The sequence below is a fragment of the Pelobates fuscus genome, chromosome 3 (assembly GCF_036172605.1).
Source record: "Pelobates fuscus isolate aPelFus1 chromosome 3, aPelFus1.pri, whole genome shotgun sequence".
NCBI classification, from domain to species: Eukaryota; Metazoa; Chordata; class Amphibia; order Anura; family Pelobatidae; genus Pelobates; species Pelobates fuscus.
This window is the reverse complement of record NC_086319.1, coordinates 422,423,700-422,433,363: the sequence shown is the minus strand read 5'-3', so window position 1 is coordinate 422,433,363 and position 9,664 is coordinate 422,423,700.

The window sequence follows — 9,664 nt, the reverse complement described above, 5'->3', positions numbered from 1 at the left end:
GAAACGTGGTGTGTATTGTAGTGGTGGTAGTGTCTTTGGCAAGAACTTAAGTGGCTGCATTTGGTGCTGTGTTCATGTGATTTAAGAGCATATGTCGCCTATTTCCTGGGTGACCAGACCCTAGCCCAGCCCATTACTCCGAAGGTTTAGGAACCCTGGCTCTTTATTTTATTCACTCTGATAGTCAGAGAGACGAGAACTGTTACATAGTTACATAACTGAAAAGAGACTTGCGTCCATCAAGTTCAGCCTTCCTCACATATGTTTTTGCTGTTGATCCAAAAGAAGGCAAAAAACCCAGTCTGAAGCACTTCCAATTTTGCAATTTGCTGCCTAATTTGTTGTCCATAACAATTCCCAAATCCTTCCTTAATTCACTACCATTTAGGGTGTGAGATGCTTGTGCATTCTTTACCCCGAAGTGCATAACTTTGCATTTCTCTACATTAAAGGGACACTATAGTCACCAAAATAACTTTAGCTTAATTATGCAGTTTTTTGTGTATAGATCATGTCCCTGCAGCCTCACTTAATTCTCCTTATTTCCAGCTCTCCACAGGGCTGCCCCAATGCATCTCCATGAGAAAAATTTAGCATCCCCATGCAGAGTGTGGAGACGCTGAACAGCATGGCTGCTAAATGTGCAGCACTGAGCCAGGAAGCCCCTCCATAGGCCATCTAAGGAGTAGCCATTTAGAGGTGTCCCCAGGGAAAATGTAAACACTGCCTTTTCTCTGAAAAGTCAGTGTTTGCATAAAAATGCCTGAAGGGAGCTATTATACTCACCAGAAGAACTACATTAAACTGTATATTATACATTAAGCTGTAGTTGTCCTGGTGACCTATAGTGTCCCTTTAAGCCAATGTTCTACCCAAGAACAAGAGTTATCATTTCTTTTACTTTGAACACTAACCTATTGTGAGGAACCGTATCAAATGCCTTGGCAAATTTCAAGTAGATCACATCCACTGCAACACCCTGATCTATACTTTGACTTACTTCTTTGTAGAACGCAATTAGGTTAGCTTGACATGACCATTTTCATAAAACCATGCTGATTATTGCTAATAACATTGCTCCTCCCAATGAATTCATGAATATTATCCATTAATAGCCATTCAATTACTTTCCCAGTCACAGAAGTTAAGCTCACATGTCTATAATTTCCAGGCACGGATTTTGAATCCTTTTTAAATATAGGAACGACCTCTGCCCTCCTCCAATCCTCCAGCACAATTCCTGAAAGATTAAATACAGAGGTTCACTTATTTCCCCACTTAGCTCCTTAAGTACTCGTGGGTGAATACCGTCAGGCCCTAGAGCTTTATTTACATTCATTTTCTTTAACTGCTGTAGCGCCTTGTCTTGAGTCATCCAATCACAAGTTTTTTGCAGAAATCATTTGCATATCTCTTGCCATAGGATTCTCATAACTATTTTTCTTCAGTATATATTAACTTAAAATGTCTGCCTTTTCCTGGTCTTCATTAGCTAACAGACCCATCTGTTTCCAGTGTACCTACACTTTTCATGAATTGTTTTTTTTTTTTTAGAATTGATGTACTTGAAAGTTTTTGGGGTTGGTTTTGGATTCGTTGGCTATCAATTTCTCCTTTTCTAGTTTAGCCACTTTAATTGCCTTTTTGCAAGTAGTATTGGCTTCCTTATATCTTATATAGGATGCCTCTGATTTGTCCGATTTTAAATGCCCTTTTCTTATTTTTAATCTCTTGTTTTACTTCTCTACTAAGCCACATTGGTTTCAATTAGTTTATTTTATATTTATTTCCCAATGGTACATACTGTGAAATGTACCTTTCTAATATTTGTTTGAGTAGTTTCCATTTTTCCTCAGTGTTTTTATCACTAAGGAGTTTATGCCAGTCGATATGTTGTAGAGCTGCCCTAATCTTATTAAAATTAGCTTTTTTTTAAATTATACGTTTTAATATACCCCACGTGCTTTTGCTTTTTTGAGTTTATTTAAAAAGTTACCATATTGTGATCACTATTTCCCAAATGCTCACCTACTTGAATGTTGGTTAAAAGATTAACATTGTTTGTTATAACGAGATCCAGACAAGCATCCTTTCTAGTTGGTGCTTGTACCAGTTGTGACATAAAGGTGTCATTTAACACATTCAAAAACCGGATTCCCCTAGCTGAAGTACTAGTCCCTCTATCCCAATTTATGTCCGGGTAATTAAAATCTCCAATAATTAACGTGTTACCCCGATTTGCAGCTTTCCCAATTTGCTCTAACAGCTGTTCTTCCTCATTAATATTAACCCCTTAAGGACCGAGTCAATTGTAAAAGTTGTGATCAAAACGTAAACAAAACCTGGAATTTGCGTTATGTCTGTTCAACCATAATCCAACTCCCATTAAGTACGCCCACACATATATATCATTTTGTTCAGGAGAAACCGGGCTTTCATTTCATACCAAATTTATAAATGAAACATAATTTAATATGAATAAAATGTAAAAAAACGAATTTGTTTGCAAGTTCTGCAAGGCATTTTAACTGTTCATATCATAATACTGTTTTACTGCAATAAGTTGTTTAATGTTTGTGTTCAGCAATGTCTCACAAGTACCCACTATGTACAGGTTTTATGGGGTTTTGAAGAGTTGCCGGGTCAAATATAGGGCTTCCTCTTTTTAATGTTTGCAGATTGCAATTTGCCATGTTTGTTTGCTGGGCCTATGCTGCCTTTGGGACCGTATGGCAGTCCAGTGATGAAAATTAACCCCAGCATACCATTTGTAAAAGTAGATAACCCAGGGTATTCAAAATGGGGTATGTCCGGTCTTTTGTAGTAGCCACTTGGTCACAAACCCTGGCCACAGTTAGCGTTCATATTAGCTTTTTGCGTTTTTCACACACAGACTTTCATTGATTATATCATCGTCAATATACATTTTACTGCTCTAAAACACTCAGAATTGTGTTCAGCGATGTCTCATGAGTAAAACAGTACCCCCCTGTGTACAGGTTTTATGGGGTTTTGGAAGGTTCCAGGGACAAATATAGGGCTTTCCCATTTCAGTTTGCCAGAATGGTTTGCTGAGCATATATTGCCATTGAGGCCATATGGCAGTCAAGGAATGAGAATTACCCCATCATGGCATACCATTCACAAAAGTAGACAACCCAGGGTATTCAGAATAGGGCATGTCCAGTCTTTTTAGTAGCCACTTAGTCACAAACCCTGGGCAAAGTTAGCCTTCATATTTTTTTTTTTCTTTTGCATTTTTCACAAATAAAAACCCTGCACTTTCACTATCATTGTCAATATAGGTTTTACTGCTCTAACACTCATATTTATGTTCAGGGATTACTCACGGGTAAAGCAGTACCCCCCGGTGTACAGGATTTATGGTATTTTGGAAGGTTACGGGGACAAATATAGGGCTTTCCCATTTCAGTTTGCCTGATTGGTTTGCTGAGCCTATGTTACCATTGAGGCCATATGGCAGTCAAGGAATGAGAATTACCCCCATCATGGCATACCATTTACAAAAGTAGACAACCCAGAGTATTCAGAATTGGGTATGTCCAGTCTTTTGTAGTAGCCACTTAGTCACAAACGCTAGTCAAAGTTAGTTTTTATATATATATATATATTTATTTTTTTTTACACAATTACTGCACTTCCACTGATATCATTACAAGTTTTAGTGTTTTAAAACGCTCATATTTGTGTTTAGCAAAGTCTCACAAGTGCAACAGTAGCCCACACGTGCAGGTTTTATGATGTTATGAAAAGTTACAGGGTTAAATATAGGGCTTGTAAATTAAATTCAATGGACTTTCTGCCTGGGTTGTCAGACAGGTCCCTTGAATTAGAATTATGTAAATGTACACGTAATATATATTTAATACACGTACATATATTTTATTTATATATATATTTACAATTCTAAGTGTATTTTGAGAGAAAATATATATATATTTTCTATCTAATACTTGTATGAAGTTACGCTTATGACTACATTTTTGGGGGGCGAATTTTTAATTTATGTATATTTTGTAATATATGTATAATATATAAGTTCATTAAAACATCTGATTAGGATATTATACATATATAATTTAATTCAAAGTGTATTTATACCAAAATACAGTAAGAATGAAATTATGTATTATATGTGTAATATACTAATCAGGTGTTTTAGTTACCCTATAATAAATTATATATGTATAATATATTCTTTGAATGTGTTTTGCTAACTTTATTTTGTTTTTCAGACACTAGGGGGACTGCCTGAACAGTCAAGTAGTCTTATGGACTGCTTTGCGGACTTTCTTTTGACCCAAGCAAATATCTAGCCATAAAGCTTCCACATTTTCCTCGTCACACTCCACATGCCTAAGATTTTACTTTAACTCATGGTTTACATACAAACATACCCCACCACCCTTCTTGTTTTTCCTATCCTTCCTAAATAATGTGTACCCATTTAAGTTAACTGCCCAGTCATGTGTCTCATCCCACCATGTTTCTGTTATGCCTATTATATCATATTGTTTAGTGTATGCGATTGCCTCTAGTTCCCCCATTTTGTTGTTTAGGCTCCTTGCATTAGTAACCATACATTTAATATCATGAGTCATTTGTACTTTTTGTGAATTTTTATCAATATTACATACCTCCTCTGCTCTGAGCTTTCCCCTCCCCCCATCTCCATTCCCCTTATACTGAGCTAAAGCCCATCTTCTTTCCATCCTATCTCCATTTTCTAGATTGCTTTGACCCTCCCCCCCTACTACTAGTTTTAAATCTCCTCCAACCTTCTAGCCATCCTATCCCCCAGCACAGCAGACCCTCTCCTGTTTATGTGCAATCCATCACGACTATACAGGTTGTACCCGAACGCAAAATCGGCCCAGTGCTCTAAAAACCCCAAACCCTCTTTCCTGCACCAAGAGTTCAGCCACGCATTTATTTATTTATTATTGCCATTTATATAGCGCCAACAGATTCCGTAGCGCTTTACAATATTATGAGAGGGGGATTTAACTATAAATAGGACAATTACAAATAAACTTACAGGAACAATAGGTTGAAGAGGACCCTGCTCAAACGAGCTTACATTCTATAGGAGGTGGGGTGTAAAACACATTAGGACAGGAATTTACACTCAAATAAGGTGGGCTGCCCTTTAGGAGAGGGCAAGAGACAGGTATGTGAGGTAAGGGTTAGTCTTGGAGGCCATAAGCTTTCCTAAAGAGATGGGTTTTAAGGCACTTCTTAAAAGATGCAAGACTAGGGGAGAGTCTGATGGTGGTAGGCAGGCTATTCCATAGGAAGGGAGCCGCCCGCAAGAAGTCCTACAAGCGTGAGTTGGCCGTACGAGTGCGGACAACGGACAGGAGGTGGTCACGGGCAGAACGGAGAGACCGAGAAGGGACATACCTATGGATCTGTGAGGAGATATAAGAGGGGCTAGAGTTGTTCAGTGCTTTATAGGTGTGAGTTAGTACCTTGAATTGACTCCTATAGCATACAGGAAGCCAATGTAAGGACTGGCAGAGGGGTGAGGTGTGAGAGAAACGACTAGAGAGGAAAATCAATTTGACCTCTCTAATCTCCCGCTGCCTTTCTGCTGTCCCGTGCGACACAGGTAATATTTCTGAAAATACCACCTTGGAGGTCCTTTTCTTTAGCTTACTTCCTAGTTCCCTGAACTCATTCTTTAGGACCTTCCATTTTCTCTCACTTTGTCCTTGGTACCAACATGGACCATGGCAACTGTTTTTTTTATGAGCATCATATACTTGCTTTTCCAGAAGTCATTCTGGTAATTTGATTATTAAAGCAGATCTGTCACTTTCAGGGGCTTTGTATATAGTGCAAAAATCCCAAAGGTGACACCTCCGTTTAGGGTGCAGTGGTCGCGGGGTGCAGTGCAGGCCTTCACTGCTGCCATAATTTTTAACGGGGACCTTCTTCAGCCCGTGGTGCTTCATCTGTCGTGTCACTGATGTACTTTTCTGCACGTGTGAGAGTACAACTCTGAGGTCTATGGAGAATAGCCATAGATGACTTCTCAACCATGGAGACTCATTGCCTGATTCTCACAGCCATCGCTTGTGCCACTTTATGGAATCGGAGTTGAGAGTGAAGCTCCTCCCGTTTTGTGAACTTCAGGATTGCCCATAAGACAAACAGTCCATGAGTATTTCATACAGATTTTGTCTTTATAAAATACTGAGAAGTGACAGACTTTACAGGGTTTTCCAACCATTATAACCACTCATTGACCTTCTTTATAAGGTTTGACAATAAATTAGCTTCTCCTGACCCCTGTGTTGCAGATCATCCAGCTTGGAAGGATAGTTCCAATCTGCAGTGGCGGCTCTAGACTTTGTGAGGCCTTAAGCGAAACTCAACATGAGGTCACCCACTCATACCCAAAGTATGGAAGGAATAGGGGTTGCATTGTGTGTGAAAAGTAGCTGTAGTTGTATTGAAGGATGGGCTTGCAGAGCTGAATACAGAGAGCTAGTCTCTGTATTCATTGTTCAGAGGCTTACAGTGTCGCGGCTCCCTGTGCCTCTGCGTTGAGAGCTCTCCGACTCAATTATTGCATAATTTGCAATAAACAAATTTAATTTGCGGTTATGCTAATCGTTTATACACAGGGTATGGTTGTATAGCCTGACAGTTGTGCTGGTGTGAAGGGGTTATTTGAATCAAAAATGAAACTTGACAAAAAAAATTACCAAGCGAAGTTGCAGATAAGAAAAGGGTCTCGTAGACATTTCCCCCACGTATTCTATAATACTTTCACATATACATCCTATATTTTATGTATGTATATATATATATGTGTGTGTGTGTGTGTGTGTGTATATGTGTGTGTATATATATATATATATATATATATATATATATTACACACACACATACAAAAATAAACCAGGATGCTCACACAGGTCTTCAAAGAAATATGATGTGATTTATTTGGTGTTTAGGCATACAGCAAAAACAAATCTACGTTTCGACCCTACCGGGTCTTTAAGATAACACTTCAAATCACTCCACATCCAACCCAGGTCACATGTCACCCACTTCCTACAGTGCCAGCTTTGCCCCCAAATAGCTTCATTGTGCCCAGCTTCCCAGGGCCAACTTTGTCCCAATATAGCTAATCAGTGCAATCTCTCTGTCCCACTATAGCTAATCAGTGACATCTCTCTGTCCCAATATAGCTAATCAGTGCCATCTCTCTGTCCCACTATAGCTAATCAGTGCCATCTCTCTGTCCCACTATAGCTAATCAGTGCCATCTCTCTGTCCCACTATAGCTAATCAGTGCCATATCTGTCCCACTATAGCTAATCAGTGCCATCTCTGTCCCAATATGGCTAATCAGTGCCATCTCTGTCCCAATATGGCTAATCAGTGCCATCTCTGTCCCAATACGGCTAATCAGTGCCATCTATGTCCCAATACAGCTAATCAGTGCCATCTCTGTCCCAATACAGCTAATCAGTGCCATCTCTGTCCCACTATAGCTAATCAGTGCCATCTCTGTCCCAATATAGCTAATCAGTGCCATCTCTGTCCCAATATGGCTAATCAGTGCCATCTCTGTCCCAATATGGCTAATCAGTGCCATCTCTCTGTCCCAATATGGCTAATCAGTGCCATCTCTCTGTCCCAATATGGCTAATCAGTGCCATCTCTCTGTCCCAATATGGCTAATCAGTGCCATCTCTCTGTCCCAATATGGCTAATCAGTGCCATCTCTCTGTCCCAATATGGCTAATCAGTGCCATCTCTCTGTCCCAATATGGCTAATCAGTGCCATCTCTCTGTCCCAATATGGCTAATCAGTGCCATCTCTCTGTCCCAATATGGCTAATCAGTGCCATCTCTCTGTCCCAATATGGCTAATCAGTGCCATCTCTCTGTCCCAATATGGCTAATCAGTGCCATCTCTCTGTCCCAATATGGCTAATCAGTGCCATCTCTCTGTCCCAATATGGCTAATCAGTGCCATCTCTCTGTCCCAATATGGCTAATCAGTGCCATCTCTCTGTCCCAATATGGCTAATCAGTGCCATCTCTCTGTCCCAATATGGCTAATCAGTGCCATCTCTCTGTCCCAATATGGCTAATCAGTGCCATCTCTCTGTCCCAATATGGCTAATCAGTGCCATCTCTCTGTCCCAATATGGCTAATCAGTGCCATCTCTCTGTCCCAATATGGCTAATCAGTGCCATCTCTCTGTCCCAATATGGCTAATCAGTGCCATCTCTCTGTCCCAATATGGCTAATCAGTGCCATCTCTCTGTCTCAATATAATTAATCAGTGCCATCTCTGTCCCAGTATAGCTAATCGGTGCCATCTCTCTCAATATAATTGATCAGTGCCATCTCTGTGTCCCAGTACGGCTAATCGGTGCTATCTCTCTGTTCCAATATATCTAATCAGTGCCATCTGTCTCAATATAACCAGTACCATCTCTGTCCCAATATAACTAATTAGTGCCGTCTCTGTCCCAATATAGCTAACTAGTGCCAGCTTAGTTTCAAAATATCTTTGTCCCCATCTTATCAGTGCTATTTTTGTGCCCAAATCCCTGACCCCAGGTGTGCACATGGGGTGTGCCTGGGCACACCCTAATACCCGCGCTAGCGCTATGTGCCTCCACAGGCAGGGAGGAAGGCAGGAAAGGATCCAGCCAGCAGCTCCGCCAGGTTCCTATCGCGAGGTCAGAGCATTGCCAGGGCAACGCTCAGATCTCGCGAAAGTGAACTCTAGCCCCGCAGGCTAGAGTTCACTCACCACTGGACCACCAGGGATGGCACGGTCCCCCCCTCCCTACAAAAGGTAAGATGAGAGGGGGGCTTCCACTTTTGGCTCTATCCCATCCCCAGGGGCGTTGTTATGTGGACTAGTGACTTTAACCTAAAAATACATTTGATGACCCCTCCTATAAATGAAATTAAGCTAGCCCAAATACTCCACCTCAGGTGTACCATAAAAAATAAAAATGGATGAAATGCTGCCCCCCCCCTCCTCACCAATGGCATGCACACCAAAACACGACCACATCCATTATGCTATGCAGTGTGTGTAGTGAATAGTGTCTGAGTGTGTGCTGGGAATGCAGTGTGTCTGTGTGCTGGGAATGCAGTGTGTCTGTGTGCTGGGAATGCAGTGTGTCTGTGTGCTGGGAATGCAGTTTGTGTGTGTGTGTGTGTGTCTCTCTGCTGGGAATGCAGTGTGTGTCTGCAGGGAATGCAGTGTGTGTGTGTGTGTGTGTCTGTGCAGGGAATGCAGTGTGTGTGTGTGTGTGTGTCTGTGCAGGGAATACAGTGTGTCTCTGTGTCCAGGGGATGTAGTGTGTGTAAAAGAAAAACACCCACCTTTCAAAACGTAGCCTCGTCTCGTTCTTGGAGGGGATTTATTGTACTGTTACTCTGTTCCAGTTTACAGCTATGCCTAACTCTACCCTTGGATTTCGTGGATGGGATTAAGAGCTCCATTACTACACAGCAGCTTTCCAGGAAAAGGACGTCTCCAACGGCTGATACCCCCTTATTATCTGGGTAGCCGTTACACTGTTGCTGGCTGGCTGCTGTGACTGTCAGGCTGCTGGGGCTGGTTGGCAGGCAGGCTGGTCACTGTGGATAGCCGGC